The sequence below is a fragment of the Filicampus tigris genome, chromosome 7 (assembly GCF_054856515.1).
Source record: "Filicampus tigris isolate MCC_2025a chromosome 7, RoL_Ftig_1.0, whole genome shotgun sequence".
Taxonomy (NCBI): Eukaryota; Metazoa; Chordata; class Actinopteri; order Syngnathiformes; family Syngnathidae; genus Filicampus; species Filicampus tigris.
This window is the reverse complement of record NC_141223.1, coordinates 4,014,013-4,038,491: the sequence shown is the minus strand read 5'-3', so window position 1 is coordinate 4,038,491 and position 24,479 is coordinate 4,014,013. Positions and strand designations below refer to the sequence as shown.

General features: G+C 42.5%; 1 protein-coding gene across 4 annotated transcripts in view; it reads right to left on the bottom strand.

The window, feature by feature from the left end:
* The window catches only part of tiparp (TCDD-inducible poly(ADP-ribose) polymerase), a 40,875-nt gene extending 25,553 nt beyond the window's left edge, over nucleotides 1-15,322 (bottom strand). For 2 of the 4 annotated variants that reach the window (XM_086035470.1, XM_086035472.1), the window contains exon 1: nucleotides 15,192-15,322. The gene's annotated coding sequence lies outside the window, so the exon portion shown is untranslated. Of the gene's footprint in view, nucleotides 1-840; nucleotides 1,360-6,155; nucleotides 6,299-15,191 lie in introns of those variants that run through there. The other 2 variants (XM_086035473.1, XM_086035469.1) reach the window with 2 other exon arrangements.
* Between the last annotated feature and the right edge of the window lie 9,157 nt (nucleotides 15,323-24,479).

The following is a 24,479-nucleotide window of genomic DNA, read 5'->3' as shown; positions in this document are numbered from 1 at the left end:
ACACACACAAATATAATGAATAAGCAAGTAGTTATTTTATATAGAATCAACTATTTTTATTTCTTCACATTGTGTGTAACAGTAATTTTTATTTTTCTTGTTGAGAAATTGATTGTCACATCTTGTCAAAGCTAAGTAGATTTTTAAAAAGCTCTGCTCTAATGTAAATTTATAGAATAACATTTTGAAAAGCATTCGTTAATTTACTCTATGACAGACTTACAAAAAAAAATTAGTACAGAAACCTTAATTAAAAAAAAAAAAAATGTGTATAGAAGTTGAGACGGCAATGAGGTAAAACTAAGTAGTGCCGCTTTGAGCAGCTGATCTGTGTGTTTAACCCGTTTCCTCTTGTGTGCTCTTATTGCGTGACTTCGGCTTGTGCAGTCTGCAACTAATTGACAATTAGAAATTGACAATCATGTGCGGGCTCTTTCAAGTGAACGTGAGAACGGCTCCCAATACACACGAGTACTTTTGACGGGTCGGCGTTTGAATCTATGAATGTATTCATCAATAAAACCTTTTTTTATATAGCGCCGTTCATACTTTAAAAGCAACACAAAGTGCTTCACAAAACCAATGTTAAAAGACACAAACAAATTCCCTCCCGCCCATCCGCAATCTGTATAACACCCCAATCGGAATAAAAAGGCATAATCCGAATCGAATTTCATTCGGATTCACAGGGGTGGTATATCCCTTTTGCCAATCCGAATGAGCCTCATGTAAACAGTTCAATCGGAATAGCCAGACTACGTCCGGTCTGCGCATGCTCTGTCTTGACGTTAATGCCAAGCGACGTCGTTGTACACGCACTTTAAAATGGCAGCGTCTTACCGGGGCTCGTCTGCGACGCGAGAACTTGCTTTAAAGTACTGGTAACTTATTTTTATCAAGATGCCGCTGGAACAAAATTGTTAAAACAATCGCTCATACTGCGCTAAATAGATGAATGAACTCCATCTTGATAGATCATGTGACTTTTACGTCGATCTCTGCGTGTCACACGGCTGTAACACAGCTGATCTGATTAACAGGAGAAAGTAAACGATCGGAATAGATCACGTCACATGTAAACTGGTGACCAGAGGACAAAAAAAAGTCTCCATGTAAACCTGGCTACGGTCTTTGCTAATGTTAGCGGGTAACACTTGCCGCAGTTAACTGACAAGTGCGCGCTTAGCTGTGAGTGCCACTGCTAACATTAGCGTCGTTCGTTGGCCACATGTTGATTAGCCGTTAGCTCTGAGACTGAGCGTTCAGAAATTCACTCTGACGCCCTAACACCACTCTGAGAGTGGTGAGTCCGCTGATTTCCGAACGCAGCCAATCAACAATCAGCACCTCGCACTTGAACTAGCACACCGTGTCCCCCAGTTGGAGCATCTAGAGCGCGCTCCAGCACTCCATTTTTGGTGAAACAGAACAGAACATGTGAAAATACACGTCATTACTGTGGTTGTCTTCCCAGAATCCTCTCTGTACTTCCTGATGTACAGTCAGGCAGCAATAAATTTAGTAAGCTTATAAACTTATTTAGTGCTCATTAAAAAGTCGTATTTCACAAACAGCAGCTGTTTGGTGGCGTTGGCTTGTCAGCAAACAATGAAACTGTGGCTACAAGGCCATGCAGCGCAGCAGGTTCCTGAAAAAGAAAAATGACTTCTGGTTAAACGGGAAGCAAATGGAAGCTGACTTGAGAAGTGGTGAGTAAACATCGCAACACCTGTGGAAACGAAATAGGCGTCTCTCTGTAAACAGTCCTCCAATCGAAAAAACAAAAAGTTGTAAGAACTCGTTCGCTTTTTCAAGTTGACCTTTTTCCTCTTTTGGCAGTTCTTGCTCGAAGACGTATGGTGGCGCCATGACCGAGTACAGTGTCTTGTCTTGGGAATGCTAAGTGTATTGTATTTTGTGTGGCGAACATCACTAACCCTTTTGCTTCAAAAGTAATATTTTGTGCCCCATTAATGGATTGGATTACAACAAATAATGCAACATCAAATTCGTTCAATGTGAAATATGAACTTGTTGGGTGTAGATATTTGACTATGTACATTTAAATAAATGTCTCACCCTTGTGTTGAGTATTTTGTAGTACAGTAGCGAAGTGCTATGCCATGGTGGTTCTGAAAGGAAACTCAAGGTTTCCCAATACATCTCTCAGAGTGTACTCTTTTATGCTGAGCTCTGCACGTCCTTAAAAGTCACGGGCAGCTGCAATTTCTCAGATACTTCCACAAAAGTTTTGAACTCAACTCCTAATGTCCGCAAGACTTTTAAGGTCAAATTTCCCTCCAAACATTTGGAGTTATAGGTGACATGACAGTGTCCCAATGGTTAGGTACTACTGTAATCCCGTATCCAAGGCGTGGGCGAAACAAATTGTAATCACAAGACTATCAGGAGATTTAAAAACACCCTAAGCGCCACTTGCGCACATATTTTAACCTCCCTACTGTTATTAACCCCATGAATTTTGATGATGAGGGCAAACATTCAGCTTGTGCGCGACAGTGATTTTTCAATTACATACGCCTCCCTGCAAGCATCTGAAGTCATCTGCACAAGCCGCAGCCTGAGCCGTCAGAGATGAGTCAAATGGTGTGCTGCCGTATCGCAGAGAAATACTTCCGCTGTCAAAGCAGTGGAAATGAAAGTTGTTCATCGGGAAAGTACGGGCTTGCCCATGCGCTGTAAACGGGGAGCAGTTGGAAGTATATAAAAGTGATTGCCTTGATGCATACCAACAGATCTGGAGCAGTCTTCCTTAGCTGACGCGCATACAGAAGAGCCATTGTTCAAGCCTCAGCTTGTCTGGGAGGACGCTCTGTCAAAGTGTAACCTGCTGATGTCAATTAGCACTTTGCGCACGCGAAATGAAAACAAAAACAAAGCAAAGCACTACGATGATCCTTTAATACATGGATATTGTAGTCATAGCAGAGGTAGGGCAGTAAGATCACTGCTGGGCGCGTTTAGAACACATGGAGACATTTTTGTTCGCTGCATCGCTGGCTGACAAGGGGGTCAAAGGTCAAGCAGTGAAGCAAAATGAGGTGTAGGTAGATGTCGGAGCCACCGTGGATACACACCATAATAAAATGAATAGTCAAATGGTTCTGCTTCGCAAATAGTGAAAGGCGTCTTTTTTTTTCCTTTTTTTCTTTTTTTTTTTTAAATAAGGTTGACGTGTTTTAGCTGTTTGGATTTTATCTGTTCACATGCCTGCACATATTATTGCAGGCATTTGACAGGCAGGCCCTCAGCCTTGACACGTCTTTTGTGCTCGAAACAGTTCCGCGGTATGGGAAATAATGACGGGGCTCTATTTGAAAAAGGAAATGTATTAACCGCGTTTCGACGCGTTTTGATTGAACGCCAACGTTGTGACGGATCGGTCCGTCTATGCCCGTTTTGCTGACGATTGACGAATGACGGGAGGAAAATAGTGAGTTGTTGTTGCGTGGTGGACAGATTTAAGTGAGGGACCCGGCTATGAACGGGCTACCAAAAGTGCTGTGAGTCACTATTTCTGTTCAGATATCGTCCAGCTAGCACGCTAGTGAAAGTTGAATCGGAATCGTCGACGGACGGCCGTTTAAAATTAGAGGCCTATACTATTTTTTTTTTTTTACCCCCGGAAAAAAAAGGCGAATGACGCCCGACGGAAGGGTAACCAGCTGCAGACGGATGACGGATAACGGACAATTGTAGTAAAATGCCCAGCTCTGGATTTGAAGTTTTCAGCTGACAAAATTCCCAAGCCTGTAATTCCTAAATTCAAGGTGTTTATTCATGCTTTGCCTGACTTGCACTTACACTATCTTGGAAGCACGTTTGTTTTTGTTTTACTTTTCAAGCACATTCCACAGCAGTTGAAACCCCCCCAAATATCCTTGACCAACCATTGTTACAGATCTAAAATTCACAACAACAACAGCAACAGTTCCTTGACCCACCTAAATCTAATGCGCCCGTTTGATAAACATTTTGGGCCCTATTTTCGTGCAGAGCGCAAGTCTCGCGTAAAGTGCAGCGTGCACGTTTGGAGTTTTCTCTCTTTGGCATTTTTGTGGACAAGCGAAGTTAGAAATAGGTGTTTGCGCCGTTGTGGGGCCGAACACACCTGACTTGATTGCCGGCCAGTCGAAGCAGGTCCCCTCATTCCTTTTGAATTCAGCGCAGGTGAGGCGCACGGTCTGCAGGGCGGAAGCATAATGGTGTCGACTCGGTCGGTGCAGGAGATCGGCACGCGCAAAGTACGTTGATGAAGTTCGTTCATCAGGAACTGCAAGATCTCTAATTGAGAAGTTGTAAAGTTGGTCACTGCAAAGTGGGTACTTGGAGAACACCTGCAACCCCCGATTGTACGTCTGTGTGCCACAGTATGGGGGTGCTTTTAAAAAAATATATTAAACATGATAATAATGATAATAATAAATACGCATTCAATGAATTTTTTTCAATAAGGATTCAGAGGGTTCGATGAATGTTTGGTGCACTCACCACACATAACACCAGCACAGCACAGAATGTGTTTACCTGTGCCGGGATCAAATCAACCAAAACCGCATTACACCACCTGCACCACAACTTAGACCTGATTTCACCTGGTCGAAAGTATAGTCTACTTTCTGTCAACAAATTGCCGGGTGCGCCGGGGGCGTGTGATTGAAAGCGCCCTCAGTCCGCTGGAACATCCAGCGAGGCGTAGCGCGGTCAGCCAAATTCCAAAACGCTGCAAATTAGCAATTAGCATGCGCTACTTTTTTTTTACTTTCTACTTTCTTTTTTTTTTGGCAATATAACGTGCCCATAACAAACCCATTAGGCTTGCAATATAAGGTTTTTTCTTCTATTTCAGATAGTAAATCAGACAAACCGGAATGCTTCACTCCAATGTTAGCTCTGGTGTCAGCGATTGCTGCAGTGTTTTTCGATTAAAGATGATCGTCAAGGCTCGAAATACATCAGTGATAAGCAAAGTCTTTGTTGCACAACTTGCAGACAACCAAGCTTTTCTCCATTCTTCCATTGGACTTTTTTTTTTTTCCCAAAATAAACTTTCCATCAACAAGGCCAATAAATGCGGTCACACTTCTTTCATCATGTCTTTAGTATGTTCTGATGCCACTCGGTGCATCTTTTGTATTAGTGTTAGTGGCATGCCAGGAATTAGGGCATTGATATAAAAGCGGAATTAAATAGCCATCTCAAAGGGGCGGCCATTTTGTCACTTCTGTCGACCGAAAATGACATCGCAACTACTTGGGGCTCAGGCAACGACCGATCACGGCTCAGCTTCAGAGAACAGGTCAGCCGTTAATGGTCATTACCAAAGCCCCGAGTAGATGTGATTTTCAGTCGACAGAAATGACAAAATGGCCGCCCCCAGAGATGACTAAAATCGAGAGGATTAATCCTTATTCCGCCAACGTTTCAACTAGCGGGCCTGCACTGAACATATGTTTGGGTAGACTTCTCCTTTAAATACCGTTAAATACGCTAAATAAATAAACATATGTTCAACAAATGTCTTTCCAAATATAATCAAAAGCCATGTTGTAATCTAAAGTATACACTAATGAAATGTGTTCAAGATGTTTTGTCAAAGTAAAACAAATGTTCGTTTTGACCAAATGGGCTACTGAGACCATGTTAGATTAGTGGATATTGCCACTGGGAGCCCGATTGCAACACAAAACTAGTGCAGTATTGTTCACAACAGTGCTGACATCAACGAGGCTGTCGCTGGTACAACTGACATCCTTTTGTCAAACGCGCTGATGCAGACAGGACGCATAAGGTCGCTCACACACTCTGTTCCCTCCGCATCGTTTTGATTGCAGCCAACAAACCTCCAGAACCAAAGAGAACTGCAGTGACGTGTGGAGGGGCTGGCATGCGAACCCCAATGCGGGGATTCAGCGCCACTGAATACTGTGCACGACTGTCGGACAAGCAAGCGCGAACAAGGAAAAGATCGTGTCAAAAATATGCTGTCATACTGTTGCCATATCTTTCAAATGTAATAATGTTGGGTTGGGGGGATGAATTTTAGTTGCAAACATCAAAGAATTATCCTTGGCCGCGCTTTTTGTCTCTTTCTTTGCTTTGCTACATGATGGTGTAGCTGCAGTGCTACTCACCTTCACGTTGCCGTGTACCGTCTTCATTACATTTAAGAGTTTTCTTTTTTAAAGCGGAAAGTCAACCACTTTTCTTTACAACGTGTTCTATGTGCCTTTACTAGTTGCATCTGTGGAATATGAGTTAAGCAGCAAAATCCAGCCGTTTTTAGCCATCTCAAGGGTTGGGCATTTTTTCCACTTTCCGTCCACGGGAAATGACGTCACGGTTGCTCAGGGCTCAGGTAACGACCAATCATGGTTCACCTGTTTTCTGGAGCTGAGCCATGATTGGTCGTTACCTGAGCCCAGAGCAGCTGTGATGTTATATTCAGTCGACAACAAGTGGCAAAATGGCCGCCGCTTGAGATGGACAAAGAGGGTGGATTTTGCTGCTTAACCAAACGCAATGTTAATCAGAATGCTGTGTTTGAACTAGCGGGGCTGCATAGACCATTTTCTTGTAAATATTTTTTTTTTTTTTATACCTGCATGGTATTTAAAGCGGAAGCCAACCCAAAGATATTTTTTCCAAGAATATGTTCCCAGCGGGCCCACTATTTGAAACACTGCATTCGGATTAATTTTGCGTTTCTGTAATATAAATTAAGCAGCAAAATGCATTCGTTTTTATCTCCGGGGGCGGCCATTTTGTCTTCTGTCGACTGGAAATGACATCCCCAACTGCTCACGACGACCAATCCCGGCTGACCTGTTTTCTGAATTTGAGCCGTGATTGGCCGCTGGGAACATAGTCTTGAAAAAAAATGTCTGGGTTGACTTTAAGAATAATAAAATATTAGTTGAAACACTGCCTGTATATACCTGTAATTAATCCACGTTTTATAATGGCAACAGTTTGGCTCTCGAAATAACAATCCATCCTTCATTTTCACCGATGGGAAAATTCGATTCAAGATCCGAACAAATCCGACTTTCACCAGTGTCACAGAATGCATTGTGTTTGACCTATGTGGTTCCGCTATTGTTAGACACTAGACAAAACCTTCACTCTTATAAAACCAGTTGGTGTACTTGCGAATGATGCTCTCCTACGACTTAAAGTAACAATTCCTCAGCAAACAGGCTTTCCAAGACGTGGTTTTTTTTTTTTGGAATCCTGTGACAACAATTGAACAAAGTGCTTGACACACATTCCTGCAGGCGTTGTCTACGCGTGTGTCAAAGGGAGTCACACATCGAAACATGCCTAGTGGGCGATGTTTGCAGTTGATAACGCAAGGGTCACTTTTGGTGCTCATCTCATGTTGAGCAAGCACATGATCTTTATTGCACACCGCAAGGCTTCTAATGTGCACGAAACGGACGGTGGGACGATCTCGGCGGCTCTTCGCGGAGGAACCCGGTGAACCTAGCCACCCAACTCGGGTTCAAAGCTTGCTATCAAGGATTTCTGCTGCTATGGAGACCTGGCAGGAATGTGCGCGCGTGCGTGCGCGCACACACACACACACCGGTGGTCTTTTGATGATCAGTTCCAATTGACTAATGTTTATATAGTTAAGGTTCAAGGAGAGGGAGGAGTGAAAGGAAGAAAGAAGCGGTGGGAAAAAAAAGAAAAGAAAGGGAGAAGAGGAGGGGCACGGTAGAGGTTGAGGGTCACCTAAACACAAGGCTCCTTGGCTGAGTTTCCCTGGGTGGGAGCTTAGAGGGCAGGAAGTAGCACAAGGGTATCCGGCGCTTCAGGTTGGGACCTCCCAGCCCCCCTCTTGTGCCTCTCTCACACACAGGTCACCCAGTGTGCCTTGACAATGTATGTTGATCAAAGGCATGGTCTGACTTTTGGGTCGAGGTGGGGGCGGGATCTTGGAGATTAGCCCTGGAGTGGGCGGGGGGGTGTCCGTGGGTCAGCCCAATTTATTTCACCAATCTATTGTTTGTAAATAAGCACATTTACATTTGCAAAAATAAATACGATTTGTGTCATAGCTCAGACCATCCACATGTATGAATTACTCTGTGAAATTCAGTTTACGTGCATCGGTTTGGCTTCCGCACCTCTAGGTGGCGATGATTGCTCTCTTTTTTTCTTTTTTTTTTAAACAGTGGAGATTCAACAAGGAAGATATGGTTGGTTGACGCTTTTTTTTTGTTCTATAAAAAGAACACCTGCTTTGGCTTTTGTGGTTATGATGGCACTCTACAGCAGAGAAAAAGATAATTGTGATAAGAAAAGTGGAAGTCAACCCTAACATATTTTTTTCCCAGAATATTTTCTATGCAGGCCCACTAGTTGAAACGAGGAAATTAATATGAAATATAAGTTCATCAGCAAAATTCAAACGTTTTTATCCATTTCTGGGGGGGCGGCCATTTTGTCACTTCTGTCGACTGAAAATGACATCACAGTTGCTCAGAGCTCAGCTAACGACCAATCATGACTCAGCGCCTGAAAACAGGCGATTGAGAATTTGTGATGTCATTTTCAGTCGACGGAAAGTGACAAAATGGCCGCCCCTTTGAGATGCACAAAAACAGACTGATTTTTCTGATGAACTCCTATTCCACAAATGCAATATTAACCAGAATGTCGTGTTTAGACTCGTGGAGGCGTATGCAAAATTTCCTTGTAAAGAAAATATTTGGGGTGACTTCCTAATTCAAACAATCAACGTCCCATGTTGTTGCCACTCGGTTTTATTCAATGACAATAACAAATATTCAGCTCCATTCTCCGTCCTCCGACCACAAGCGCATGACTTTGCTCGCTTACTTGCCTATCAGAAGTGACAGCAAAAAAAAAATAAATAAATAAAAAAAAATTAAAAAAAAAAGGCTCGCATGCTTCTGCGGCGCAAGAGACAACGCACACGCAGCGACAAGATAGACAGAAGGAACGAAATCAGATCAAAATAAGCGGTGATCAACCCCTGGGCGTGGAAACCAAAGGGGGAAATCTTCCATTAGTCAGTAAGTACGACGTGTGGAAATGGTGTGTGAACTTGCCGAGACTCGCAGGACGCAGTGTGCTCCGGCGGCGGCAAAGGGAGATAACAAAGTGAAGGTGGAAGGCGAGGCCGGCCGGGCAGGTGGGTGGACGCGAGCCAACATGTCACATGGGGGAACAAACCGAGGCTTCCGATAAGCCGTGCGCCCAGAGAAGGAAAGGAATTTTAATGACCCGCAAACCAGCCCAGCAGGTCCCATAGAACTGGAATGCCACAGATACCTCGCGCGTTCTCCTCCTCTATACATCCGCGACTGTACACGGACTCCACCTGTTGCCGCTCCGCTGCAAACGTGTCGTTTTTTTGAGGCCGCGCAAGCGCAGTCTGCCGCGTCATGGTCCGCCTTGTCGTTTAATAGGATTAGCAAACTCCCGCGATCCCGTTTCTGCCCTTGCAGCCAGTGGTTCCGGTTTCGGGGGGTTTTTTTCCCCCTCCTTCCCCACATCAGCTGATTCCACGAGCTTAACTTTGTTTCCGAGTGTGTGCGTGCGTGCGTGTGTGCGCGCGTGCGGATGTGTCACACACTACGATCTGCCGCTTTCCTTTCTCAAGTCAGACGGCCTCGGCCTCTCCGTCACGGGCTCGAGCCTCACTCGCTCTTTGTTTCGTTTTGCAAGCAGATGACTTACACGGACGGGCGGGTGTCACGGGTCACTTCAAAGTTGACGGGGGTCAACCTGGATCGGTCCTTTTCCTTGTTGATTTTTTTTTTACCCCAAACGAACAGGTCCACTCCTGGATTTCGAAATCGTTTGTCACATATGAAGTAAGGAATTAGCAAGTTGATCATTAACAACAACAAACCTCACCCTTGTGAGAACTGCTCTTAAATGTTATTGTTTCGTCTCGTTCCATTTTTGTCAGGCTGGTTGAGAATTGCTTGACTTTTTTTTTTTTTTTTACACTTTATTATATGATTACCTTTACAACCGCTAAAACTTTTGAGGACCGAAGATGGATTGGAATAATTTAGAGATAGCGTATCTGGTGTCCAATCATGGTTCGGCGCGGGAAAACAGGTGAGCTGCAATCGGGTATTCCTGAACCCTGAGCAACTGCGATGTCAGTTTCGGTTGACAGAAGTGACAAAAACGGCTAAAAATGGCTGGATTCCGCTGCTGAACTCATATCCCGCAAGCGCAACATTCATCAGAAATGCCATGTTTAGACTAGTTAAGCCACATAGAATATTTTCTTGGAAAGAACATTTTTGGGTAGACTTCCCCTTTAAAGTGAAGCTTGCTGTGTCAATTCCCCTTCAGGACTGAGTCATTCCAAGAATACAATTAATAAAAGAATGCATCATAACAACACCCTAACACCGGCCTTCCTTTGTTTCCTATCATCATTCATTTCACATTCTGATTATTTGGCGTGAAAAGTAGTCACATTCAGCGATAAAGATCGACTTGAAGTATTATGGTCAGTTAGATCTCATTAATGACCTTTTTTTTTTTTTTTTTTTTGTATTTTTTTTTTTTTTTCTACTGCTAAATCCTCAACCCTTCCTCAAAGGCCAAGATTATTGTGAAGTTTGATATTTATGTGTTGCCAGATTGGCATAAAATACATATTGTATGGTATATAAGTGAGTTTAAGCTTTTATTGGCCATTTGTATGCGGGATCAATATCAAAAACTCTCGGAATAAAAATCAATAGTCCAGCGGTCGTCAGATTTCAGAGGACATAGCGTATTATTTTGTTCATTCGTCATGACGCCATTGGGTGACAAGGTCTAACAATATCCAAAATCCCAAATTTGAAGTGTTTTTATGCTCTCCAAAAAAACAAAAAAAACAATTTTCATTTGGAGACTTGGCCTGGTGATCTTCAGTTTGATTGTTTTCTTGTTGATTGTATTTGGAAGGGACAACAATGCTATACATCTAAGTGCGCATTCAAGCGCCAACGCGATGATGTGATGGAAGCTGCTGAGAAAACGAGTTCGCCGCGCAACGTTTGTAAGGTGGAAATGTCATATATCGTAAACCGAAGACCTCCTGTTCTCACCCTTCAGTGAAGGAGAGTCGCGCTTGTGCCTGGGAGGTGTGTACAGTACATGCTGTTCTTTTGGATTGAAATTTGATTTCTTTCATTTCCAAAAAAAAAAAAAAAAAAAAAGAGAAAATATATGGATGCATGTCGTGATGCATGATGTGTTTGTCTGGCTTCTATAATTTGATGCTTGTGTTATGCTTGTGTTTTGGGGGTGATTTATTTATTTATTTATTTATTTATTTTTAACATTGGCTTCTATAATTTGATGCTTGTTTTGGGGGGGTTATTTATTTATTTATTTATTCATTCGTTTATTTATTTATGTATTTGTTTATTTATTTTTAACATTGGCTTTTATAATTTGATGCTTGTTTTTTTTGGGGTGATTTATTTATTCATTCATTCATTCATGCATTCATTCGTTCATTCATTCATTCATCCATCCTTTTATTTATTTATTTTTAACATTGGCTTCTACAATTTGATGCTTGTTTTTTGGGGGTGATTTATTTATTTATTCATTCATTTACTTATTTATGTATTTGTTTATTTATTTTCAACTTTGGCTTTTATAATTTGATGCTTGTTTTTTTGGGGTGATTTATTTATTCATTCATTCATTCATGCATTCATTCGTTCATTCATTCATCCTTTTATTTATTTATTTTTAACATTGGCTTCTATAATTTGATGCTGTTTTTTGGGGGTGATTTATTTATTTATTCATTCATTTACTTATTTATGTATTTGTTTATTTATTTTCAACTTTGGCTTTTATAATTTGATGCTTATTTTTTGGGGGGTGATTTATTTATTTATGTATTTGTTTATTTATTTTCAACTTTGGCTTTTATAATTTGATGCTTGTTTTTTTGGGGTGATTTATTTATTCATTCATGCATTCATTCGTTCATTCATTCATCCTTTTATTTATTTATTTGTAACATTGGCTTCTAGAATTTGATGCTTGTTTTTTTGGGGTTATTTATTTATTTGTAACATTGGCTTTTATAATTTGATGCTTGTCTTTTTGGGGTGATTTATTTATTCATTCATTCATTCGTTCATGCATTCATTCATTCATTCATCCTTTTATTCATCTATTTTTAACATTGGCTTCTACAATTTGATGCTTGTTTTTTTTGGGGGCGATTTATTTATTTATTTATTTTTGGTCTTGTATGGTCTCGACAATGTCTCGGTCTCGACCGGTGCGGTTGGAACTACGAAACTCACGTGAAGAAAAAACCCCCCAAAAAAAACCGATGTACTGGTCCAGTCAACGCACTCAGCATTCCATTGGCAGCTAAATGTGTTTCACACACCGTAAGTACCCCAGACACACACAGACGATCATGCGCAACACACCTTTGTCACTCTTTCGGCTGGGCAGCAACCCAAGCAAGCGGTGCGCGCACACGCCGGCGCTCATCCTTGACGAGCAAAACACAAGCACGTGCAAACGCGTGTGACCGTTCACCTCCATCGCTCGGAGTTAATATCCAACGCTGGTTTGACATGCAAGCGCGGACACACATAGAACAATGTAGAGGACAATGCAGTGTGTGCGCGTGTACACTGTGGCCTTGCTAAGAGACCGAGGGAGGAAGAAAATAATCGAACGCTCTGTCCTGCATGGCAACAGGAGGTTTTGCCGTCAACACTGGGTTGTATCCTGGAATAGAACAACTGTTATTCAATACAATTCAATAAGGACTGTAACAAATGTGAAGTTTCCTGTCACGAGTTCAACAGATGTTGCTTCCATAATGTCCTCACAGAAAAGCGCATATTTTAAGCAGTGAGGGTTCTGCATCATTCTCAAACAATGACTTCTGTTTTTTTGTTTTTTTTTTGTTTGTTTGTTTGTTTTTTCTTACCCACGAAAGACTGAACGTGCTCATCGTGTGACTTTCTGTCATTTGGACAAACAAAACATCGAGGAGGGGTTAAATGGCAAGAGTGCACGGAATAAAATGAGATGAGTCTAACCACCAGAAAGGATGCTGAGATAATAAACAGTCGAAAGGAAGTTATCTCTCTAAAGAGTGCTGTAAATGTGAGAGGAGGACACTAAAATAGAGACGGGAGTGGGAGTAAACGAAGCAATAGGAAGGAAGGAAGGAGGCGGTAATGTGGAAAATGTGTTGCCTGCTACTGACTTTTGTTCAAAGCCTCAGTCAAAGAACGCCATGATTCACCGGGGGGGGGGTTGCTGACCTCTTGGATAATGTACGTGCGGCGCAGACGTTTTCATCCATTGTCATGCATGATGTCATACAAGACCACTGCAGTATACATTGAATGTTATAAGATCAGTCCGCTTTTTTTTTGTTTTTTTTTAAGTTTAGCATAGCATTAAACGGCCCGTGATGTAATTATTCACATCGTCACTCATTTTGACTCTATAACTGATACATTCGTGGAAGCAGAAGTTCAGCAGCAAAAAATATCCAAGAATTGAAAAAAAAAAAAAAAAAAATCTGTAAATTTATTGGTCACACATGCGTGTGTAGATGAAAAACGGAGTTCCATTCTCTCTCGATCGAAAGCCGAAAAATCGATTCATCGATTTTCAAAATCACTCGATTAATCGATTTTCAAAATCAATCGATTAATCGATTTTCGGCTTTCGATCGGCTTTCGATTGATCGATCTGATTAAATTCAACTAGAAAATGACATCTTGAAACATTTTTTTCATTCCAAATGCATTGCACATTTTGAACGTGTAGATCAAATCTTTGCGCCAAACATCATTGCGTATTGCGTTTGCGCATTGTTGCAGAACCACACTAGTGCACAGAGACAAGCATGGCAGCAATTTTTTAAAAAATCCAATCGAATCGAAAATCGGGAACTGAAAATCGAATCGGGGCTTGAGTGAATCGATACATCCCTCTTGACGGCCTTTCAAAACCTAAACATAGCCAACACTGGGGTTTTGAAAGGGTTATTGATCGCATGTAAACGTAGCGACCTTTTTACCACATCGTGTGTGTTTGCGCACACATGAAATCGGTCAAAGCAGTCCACGCATGCAGTGCAAATCAATAAAACGGTTTACTCTTGTCATCTTCACTGGAATCTGTTGTGATTCTCCACCATGAATGTGCGCAAACGTGCAGTCACACTGCAACACGCCACGCTGCTCAGGCTCTCCCGTGCATGTCACAAAGGCTGTCTGCTTTTCTGGTGTCGGACCCGTCTATTCCTCATGCCGGCAGCTTCATGACCTACTGCCTAGCGTGCTTCTGTCTGCATGCATGTGTGCGCGCGTGTCTGGAGGCTCCCGGGACTGCCAGCTGTACGAGCAACATGCCCGGGGAGAGCGCGGCGTCGCGGGATAGACAGAGAGGGGCCGCGACCCGCCTCTTTCCACGCTAACACTTCCATGTTAACACAAGCCCTGCGTGCATGTGTGTGCCAAATAAGAGACGGGCAGACAGCATCCAATGCAGCAGTGGTAGTGGATGTGGGGGGGGGGGGGGTCGGTCTCGGCAGAGGTGACTTGGAGGCCTTTCACATTTCATTAGGTCGAGCGTTCACACATGTAAACGCGCACAAGCATTTGACACATTTTTGCCCACCTTCTAGTCCACTCCCGGTTTAGCATCCCGTCGCCTCACACGTTTATTCCCCAAACAGGCGCACGACGCCTCCCGTGATGGACAGGCTAAAAGTCTCGCCGCCTAATCATATGAGCCGGACCCCTTTGGCCAATAAACGTCAACGTCTGAATAACGCCGCTTTCCAACTGCGCAACTTTGGCACGGCACCGCTTGGTTAGCTCGATTTGGGCCCGTCCGTTTTCCCGCTTGAAAAAAAAAAGGCTCTTGTGTTGTCTCACGTCGCTTCTTTTGGTAAATTCTCCATAATCTTTTTGCTGCATGAGCATGTGTAAAAGTGGCCACGTTGGTTCAGTCTGATTGATTGATTTATTTATTTTTTTTTTTGTAATTTTCTTGTTGCTGAGCATCTGATGTTCAGCTCACTTGGCTCTAGGTGGAGTATCCACATTGAAGTGCGTCACATAGCACGGATAAATGCGCGCTGCTGTTAAAGACGAACTCGGGTGGAATTCCGTTACCTCACACATGTTCTGCAACTGCGCCATCTGAGGATGAAGAGGCTTCCCATATGGTGTGCTGCACACATCAGAGCTCCACACATCACAGGCACGTCGGTGGAATCACCAGAAATGATAGCCAAATAGCACAGCTGCAAACAAACACACATGCCGATTAACATCCTTTAATCTGTAAACATTTAACAAAATACAGAAAGTCTTGCGGACAAACGTGAGCATTTTGGGAAGGCCCTTTTCTGTATCGAGGAAATGGACAAAAACCTTGTGGCTCCGCTGTTTTTATCTACCTCTAAGACTGGCTGGACTGAAAAATGTTTGATTTTATTTTGGCAAGTGGATGTCGTGTAGTCTGCTCAACAAATAAAATGTAAAAAAAAAAAAAAAAAAAGTTAAAAGCATTTTTTTACGTTCACAAGACTTATTTTTTGAAAACCTCACATAAAACTGTCGAATTCTGGGAAAAAATATATATATTTTGGGATGGACTTCCCCTTTAAGTATAATGATGTGAAAATAATTCAACTTTGACCGGCACTGTCAGGGAGGCATTCATTTGGCGATATGATTATAATTTCGCTTGGAATTTGCAATGGAGTGAAACACACCACTCCATACCTTTCATTTCATTGTGCCGCCCTTCTCGTGCAGCTAAACACCACACCGTAGACACCACAATAGAAAGAACACCAAAGCATAATTATCTTTGAAAGTACGTTTTAAAAAAATACTATACAATAAAAAACAATAAAAAAAACACTGCTCTTGTACTGAATCTCATTACATTATCCAAGTTGTTATTAGTGAGCATGTGTATGGTCTCAAATTGGAGGCTTCCATTAATTCAAGTGGTAAAGACTGATTGATGAACTAATACTATATTTTTTTCCAAGAAAATGTGCCCAGCAGGTCCACTAGTTGAAACACGGCATCCTGAAAAATGTTGCGTTTGTGGAATAAGAGTTAATGCACTCGTTTTTAGCCATCTCCGGGGGCGGCCATTTTGTTTTCTGTCGACCGAAAATGACATCACAACTGCTCACAACGACCAATCGCGGCTGACCTGTTTCCTGAATCTCAGCCGCGATTGGTCGTTGTGAGCGCTTGTGATGTCATTTTCAGTCGGCAGCAGACAAAATGGCCGCCCCCGGAGATGGCTAAAAACGAGCGCATTAACTCTTATTCCACAAACGCGAAATTACTCCGAATGCTGTCTTTCAACTCGTGGGACCTCTGAGAACATATTCTTGCAAAAAAATATCTTTGGGTTGACTTCCAATTTACACATTTACACACTAGTTCAAGTCTTCAGTGAAGTGTGTGTGTGTGTGTGTGGGGGGGGGTGGGTGTGTGTGTGTGTGTGTGTTTGGCAGGGATCCCTACTACTTTGTTTGTGCTGTGCCCAGCACTTCCTGCCTCTTTGTTTATAGCCCTCTGCTGCTCTTTTCACACAGAATTGATAAGAAAGACTCACATTTTAAACGCTTTTGGCAGGCAAGTGGCGACCAACACACACGCGCGCGCGCAAACAATTCTCCCAAATCCACCGCCGTGACCTTTCAGATGCCAAATGCTCCAATGCCAAAATGTCAACATCTTTTGCCGCCGCTTTGCTTCTGATGCAAACTGAGCTGGCAGCAGGTTAGCCCTCATGTCGCTACACATCGTCTCCATGCACGCAACGCATTCTGCGCGGAGAATCTCCACGCGTGAAAGTGCAGAGGCCGGAAGTGTCGTTTTAATCGCCGGCGGCCGCAACGCCGGTTTACAGGAAGGTTTGTGGTGAAGATCCAAACAAAAAGTGGAAGAGTTTCCTCAAAGATTATGTGACTGTCCGTTGCATCTCCAAATAGCAAAATAATGACCAAAATTAGCATACAGTAGCGTAGCAAGCCCATGTTTTCATCCAGGCGCAGGGGGGGGCCAGATTACGATTTGAAGAGTCCAAATCCATGAGTTTTTTTTGTTGTTGTTGTTCTTTTCACTGTAAACTTTTCACATCTAAAATGTGGTCCCAAAAAAAAAAAAAAAAAAAAAAAAAACGAGCCCAATACATCGAGTCGAGTAGTCCAGCGATCGAGAAGGGGGACCGGAGTGAAACAGAACGGGACAGAGGTCTTTTCCTCTGATTGTTGGAGCCTATCATCTGTCACATATTTAACTGAGGAGCAAATTGACTGCTGTGCGTTCCCTCACAAACAAAAACAGAGCAGCCCGTTCTTATCTGCCTGTTGTATGAGCACACAGTGAAATCTCAAGTTTATCGCAGCGAAGGAATGGAACCACGTGAGAGTTTGTTTTGGGACTGAGCTCTGCCTGGAGGGTCACCATAACTTTGCGGCAAGCTGAGCCTGTGTCATCGCAGTCCGGGTAGTTATGAATCTCAGCGCCCGGGTCTGGCTGACCCGATAAATAATCTCTACACCTCCGCACGTACGGTATGAGTCACACCTCTGAAACACTTCCGCGCTGCTAAAGGAGGAAAAAAAAAAAAAAAAAAAAAAAATGAAGCGGCTTTTACTTTGTTAAAAATGAATTGCCTCCGGAGTACAATTGGCTTTCAAGGACTGCTCCAGAAATGTTTTAAGACGAATTCGCAATATTACAGATTTGTGTGTGTGTGTGTGTGCGTGTGTATGACCGGAAGCGAGCGGGTGGGGCTGCGGATACAAGTTTACATTTGTTCTCTTTGGTCACACGTGTGCAAGCACATGTGTGTGCAGCGTGCTGGTACGCACGCACACAGCTAGCGGGCGAGGAAACGTTTTATGGCAAAAGTGGGCATAAAGTGTAAACACATGTCTTTTCAAGGAGAAGTATTTCACTGCCTTTTTCTAGAACCCCCACCACAGCCGCCGACACCCTCAACCCCAGCAGATCACGTCCTCTTCCCTCGGAGCCCACGGCGAGAGGAGTCATCAATCACAGGGCACAAGGATGACAATTTGCAACATGCAAGCATTTAGGCTAAACTGCGATAAAGTTGGGCGGGGTTTTACTTTGGCGCGTGTAGCATGATCGGATTGGCTATTAGCGGCAATGTGTTATTGTTTAAGGATCTAGAGACATCTGCACGTTTGGCTTTTAATTTCACACCTTATTAAAGAAGAAATACTTTATTTTGTCTCCTTTTTTTTTTTTAAATCCATGCATTAGTGCGTTAGCACAATATGTCCCGGATAATGCAATGTGTTATGAGTACAGTACCTGTAGTAGTATTTTGATTTTGCGGGAGACAAAAAGTGGGGACTTTGATTCGTCCATTCATTTTCTATTACGTGCACTCTAAAAAGTTGGGCTGAAAAGAAGATAATTTTGCGTCAAAAATGGACCGATCCACTACTTGGGTCATTTTGACCCACCCCTTGTCAGGGGCGGAGCCATGGCTGGTGACAGACTGCCCACCCAGTGAAATTCATGAAAAAAAAAAAATTATATATATATACTTTTAAATTTTTAGTAAATTATTATACAATTATTTTTGAATTTGTGTTTTGTTATGGTTTTTTTTATTTTATTGATTATTAAGAATGATATAATTGTGGTTGTCTAAGGAAGATTTGATCTTCATATTATTCTGTTTGTCAATTTATTTGAATATACGATGGGCTGGGAGAGGAGGATTATGTTGAGTGAGAGAAATATTCAGGCCCACCCATTAGCCATGTTCTGGCTCCGCCCCCACCCCTTGTGTTCTTTTGTACAAAACTACTGTACCTATTTTGGGGGTTGTTTTATGTAAAAACAACCCAGAAAGTTGGGTCAAATTGACCCAAGTAGTGGATCGATCCATTTTTGACCCAACTGTTTTTAGAGCGTGTGCTCCCAATGGAGTCGCAGGTGGGCTGGAGTCAAATCCCAGCTGACCTTGTGCAAGAGGTGGGGTACACTCACGAATATGGGCAATGTAGAGTCAGTTAAGATAAACTAATCCTTCAGAGGGGAAATTCAGGATTAGAAGTAATTTTGAATGAGAAATAACCTAACATGCACGTTTTGGGGAATGTGGGAGGAAGCCAAAATAGACGCTGGCATGGGGAGCGTGTACAAAATCCACACTGGAGAGCTTTAGCTGAGATTCAAACCCTAAAGCTCATAAATGTGAGGCAGACATGCTAACAGGCATGTCCATTTTTTTTTTTTTTTTTTTTTTTTTACGGCTGACTACAACACCACTTCCCTCAACTACAGCAGATCACGTCCTCCTCTTTTTGAGCCGACAGAGAGACTTCATTCATCACGTGCGGGACACAAACAGAAATGTGTTCAAGTTGAAAAAGTCTTTATGCAAATATGCGCGGATATACAGTATTTAAAGCCAAAGTCAACCCCAAAATTTTCTTTACGATATTATGTTCTATGTAGCCACACTAGTCTAAACGTGGCATTTTGATTAATATTGCATTTGTGGAATATGAGTTAAGCAGCTCAGCATTCCAAAAGATATTGAAAGCCTAGTTAGAGATGTGGCTTTTCAAAATGGCCCCAGTTTATTAATCGTTCCTATTTCACTCAAAGATGTAAAAATAACCACTTTTTTTTTTTTCAGTGCAACAGAAGCACTATTTTTAATTTTTAAAAATCGAGCGGTAAATACCATTTATAATACTTCTATGGTGTCCGCCATTACTGGCGGACCTTACCGACACCCTCCGAGGAGTCGCGGCGCCATCACAGAATTGGATTTAAAAAAAAAAAGAAAATGGCGTATACGCTTCCCGGGCTTTAAAGGTAGAAACGCACAACAGCGCCCCCTGCTTGAGTGTTTCCGTCTGCGCCCGCATCGTGAAAAACTTTGTGACACGTCTGAGGCGAAATGACTGCACAACTACTTACGCACTTGCACGAAAGCGTGCAAAGCTCTGCCGCGTTATTGCTCAATATAAAGTCATTTTTAGGTGCCGTTTGGCCGAGACACAAATGCTGCTTGTTCTGATCTAGTTATAGTCTCATTTCATGAGGAAAGTCACAGTCACGGGCTCCATTAGCGCCTTTTCAGCTTTAATAAGGAGAAGAAAGCTGTGCACTGTGGAATGTTCCCATTCTCGTGGAGGAAATGAAGAAAAACAAAAGACATGCCCACGAGCTCCCTCTCTGTGAGCCCTTTCACTTTTTGGAGCGCATGCCACATGTCAGCGATCAAACATTCATAAAATGGCGTTTTGCTTCAAAACATCAAAGGGAGCATGTGACCACTCGCCCGCTCGCTTGCACATCAAACCAAATGTGCAAAATCATTAGTTGGGAGTCAAGGCAAATGTCATTTTAAATGAGCATTGGCGTGTCCCTCTTGAGTTCATTGCTTGTGCCTCTGAAGGAACATGTTGTGCTCCACTCAATACACCTCGGAGATGACACTTAATACACGACAAGAGGCGTGCATGTATACTTGCTGCTAGCCGGGGAGACAAAATGTCACTTTTAGGTCAAATGCCGGGGGCGGGGGGGGGGGGGGGGGGCTGCACAACTTGGAAGCTGACCAACATTTCGGAAACGGTGGTCAGCGGTCACGTGTCAGTGCAGTTCAGTTGAGTTTCAAAGACGTCAAGGTTTTGCTTTTTTCTTTTTGTTACTTTTTTGGGGGCATCACTTGTGCAAAAAAAACACACTCACAGCATGACCTGACAGTGGTACGTTGGTAAAATGTGAAAAAGAAAAAAAAAAAATCCGCCCTCTTTGACCCAATTTTGTTCCTCTAATCACTCCAAAAACAGTTGGGTTAAAAATAAACACAATTTTGCGTGAAAAAAAATGGACCGATCCACTAAATGGGTCAATTTGACCCACTTTCTTTCATTGTTTTGTACATAATAGCTCAATTGTTTAGGTTGTTTTGTGCAAAACTACCAATTTTTGGGGGGTTGTTTATGCAAAAACAACCCAGAAACTTGGTTTAGGGTTAGGGTTTATTGACCCAACTAGTGGATCGGTCCATTTTTGACCCAGAATTGGGTTATTTTTAACCCAACTGTTTTTAGAGTGATAAGAAGCAACTGTGCCCAAGGAAAAACAACCAATCAGACATTTGCCATACAATTGGGAACAGGGCTTTAAGTGGAAAAAAAACAAGTGCATACTGGGCAATGTAGTAGTCATAGGAGTATGAGTTATTATTATTATTATTATTATTATTATTATTATTATTATTATTATTACACCAGTAGAGCAGGGGTGTCAAACTCATTTTTGTCGCAAGCCACGTCGTAGTTACGGTTGCCGTCGGAGGGCTGTTATGAATCCATATAAATGTATGATCGCATTTTGTTATCACAAATACACAACAAATTGATGGATAACTGATTTTGAAATCACAAGCCAATAAATTGTTTTTCAACAATTTAAAAAAAAAATGAATGAGGGATTGGTGACCAAAAAAAATTGCAATATTTCACATTTCACTACTGTTAAAAGTAAAGACAGTTTCAAAGGAACATGAAGTCAACACATGATTTGCTTTCGCGGGCCACATGAAAGGATGTCGCGGGCCGGATCTGGCCCCCGCGCCTTGAGTTTGACACCAGTGCTTTAGAGTAAATAACGGCTTTACAATTGCAGTCGGAAATTTTCCTTCAAAATCCAAACAAATGAGAGGTTGACCAACATGCCGTTTCCACTGTAATTTGACATCACTACTGCCCGAGAAGGCTCCTGTCACACCACCACACACGGAAATAAATAACACGCACACGGTACACGCGCATACCGTGTGGTGGCATGCAGATGTAAAGTAGGACTCTCGCAGCTTAGCTTTAGGCAAGTGTCACAAAGTCATTGAAAAGGAAGACAAGGGCTCCACTTGAGGTGATCTGTCATGCACACACTGAAGGCTACAGTCAGACTATTGCCAGGCAAAACCATCCCGAGGGTGTCTCGCGTGTGCGTGCGCGTGCGCGGGTTGCTCGGTGTGCCCGCGGTGTCACCAAAGCCAAAGTAATCAACATGAGGGAGAGTGAGTGAACCTGGCATTGTGTTGGCAGGCCATTTGGGATCTCTTCCTGCTCCTCCTAGTTTTTCCTCCTTCTTGCACCCCTGAAGTGCTCGCTTAATCCTTAAACTCTACCCCCCCCCCCCCCCCATTTAAAGACAGGGCCATCACGCAAACCTGCCTGCGTGCATCACACTCGCTCACACGCACGCTGCCCCGCTGCAAACGCAGTTAAGAAAGAGAGCAGCGCGGCAGGGGGGGGCGGGGGCTAAACTATGATGTGGGAGCAGGTCAAGTATCTGTCAGCTTATTTTCAATTGGGACTCCGGCAGCAAACAACAAGCTTTGCATGACGACATAGCGACGAGAAAGGACTCGTGAGCGGCTGAGCGATCGGCTCGTGCAAACGCTTACTGGAATGTTTGTGAGTCATTTTTGACACTCAAGACTTGAATCGATCTACTATTGAAGAAGGCATACGCGTACAAATATTGCATCTATTGCTCATAGCTCGTAGCTATGGAAATACTGTATGTGATGCTGCACTCTGGAAAATTGAAAAGCAGATAGCCCACTCGGCGCTTTAAAAGGTCAGACCTTGAAATGTTCCGGGTGAAATTAAATTTCAAAAATGGCTGATGACATCAGTGAAGCGTCGCATAGCTACAGAGACGGGAAGGAAGGTGCTGTTCCATTACATGTACTTGAAAAAGCAGTCAACTCAAACATATATTTTTTTTCAAGAATATGTTTCCAGCAGGCCCACTAGTTGAAACACGACAATATGATTAATATGAAATAATATGAAGCAGCAAAACCCACCTGTGTTTAGCCATCGCGGGGGGGGGGGGGGGGGGGCGGCCATTTTGTCACTTCTGTCGACCGAAAATGACATCAGAGACCCTCAGGGCTCAGATAACGACCAACTATGAAGTTCAGATCGTCCTTAGACAACCACAATTATGCCATTCTTAATAATCAATAAAATAAAAAAACACAACAAAATACAAACTAAAAAAATATTTTCATAATTTACTCAAAATGTAAAAGTATATATGTTTTCATGAATCTCACTGGGTGGGCAGTCTGTCAATCTGGGTGGGCCTGGGCCCACCCATGGCTCCGCCCGTGGCACATATAGACACAGGCAACTAATCACAATGATTGATCCCACTCTGCATGCACTAAAATCAGGCTTGGTGGAGGTAGTTAAAGTGGTATAAAAGCAAATACTTTTTTTGTCACTCGGCACTATGATTATTAGACTATTTGACTTCGCCCTGCGTGTTTCTTGTTGCTAAGAACTTCCAGTTAGCGGAATGCGAGTAGCAATGAGTAGCGAGGCACACTTCTCCATTAACAGATAAAAAGAGAAGTGGAGTTTACAGTATGTTGGGTAGGAAGAAGAGAAGGAAGAAATATGATGAATGACCCGCTGCTGAAATGAACTGTGTCATGCAAGCATCAGGTTTATTTTCTGCTCTAAAAGCATTTCTTCTGTCCAAGTACAAATAATGGTGAGGCAGTGCACATCCAAAGATGCTGAGGTTGCACGAACGCAAATTGATGTAGTAGGAAAAAAATAAGCATGAATCACGATGAAGTAACATTTCCCCGAGAAGAGAGCTGAACCGTCTGCTGTGTCATGTTGACACATCTTGCTATGCTATTTTAATGTTTCAATTGTTTGATTGCTTGAACCCTATCAATAGAAAGTGGTGTACCGCTTTATAGAGGGGGGTGTTGCCCATTTCAAGTTGACAAACCATGTTGTAATGTGAGTGCGTACGTGCGTGTTTGTTGTGTATTGTGTGTGTGAGGGTGTGTGTGTTGGGGGCGGGGGGTGTTCGCACAGGGCTTCATTCGGGCTAGGACCTCTACTGACTAAAAAAACGAATTTAAATTAAATATGAATCCATAATAAAAATATAATTAAAATAAATAAAAACAATCGGTCAAATTTCACACTCACCATTAGTTTAGTGTTTTGTGTTGGTTACTGTTTTTATATTATGAATGTATTGTTTTTCCTGTATTTGCTTTCATGCGTCTGATTTGTACTTTATGTACAGCACTTTGTTTGAATCTGTAGCTGCTTTTAAAAAGCTCTATAGATAAAGTTGAGTTGGCTTGACAGTTGAGAAAATTTCAGATCATTTAAGACTTTTACTCAAGTAATATCTACAGGGTTACTAACTTCTATTTTCTGTTCAGACACTTGTACTTTAACTCAAGTATCGTTGTCAGGCACTTTACAAGGCTGATTGTATTTTTCCTTCGACTGTCGCTATTCATTTGCAATGATCATGTTTTACCTGTGGGTGGCGATATTGTCATCGAACGCCGTATCTCGTTGCTGAGCGAAG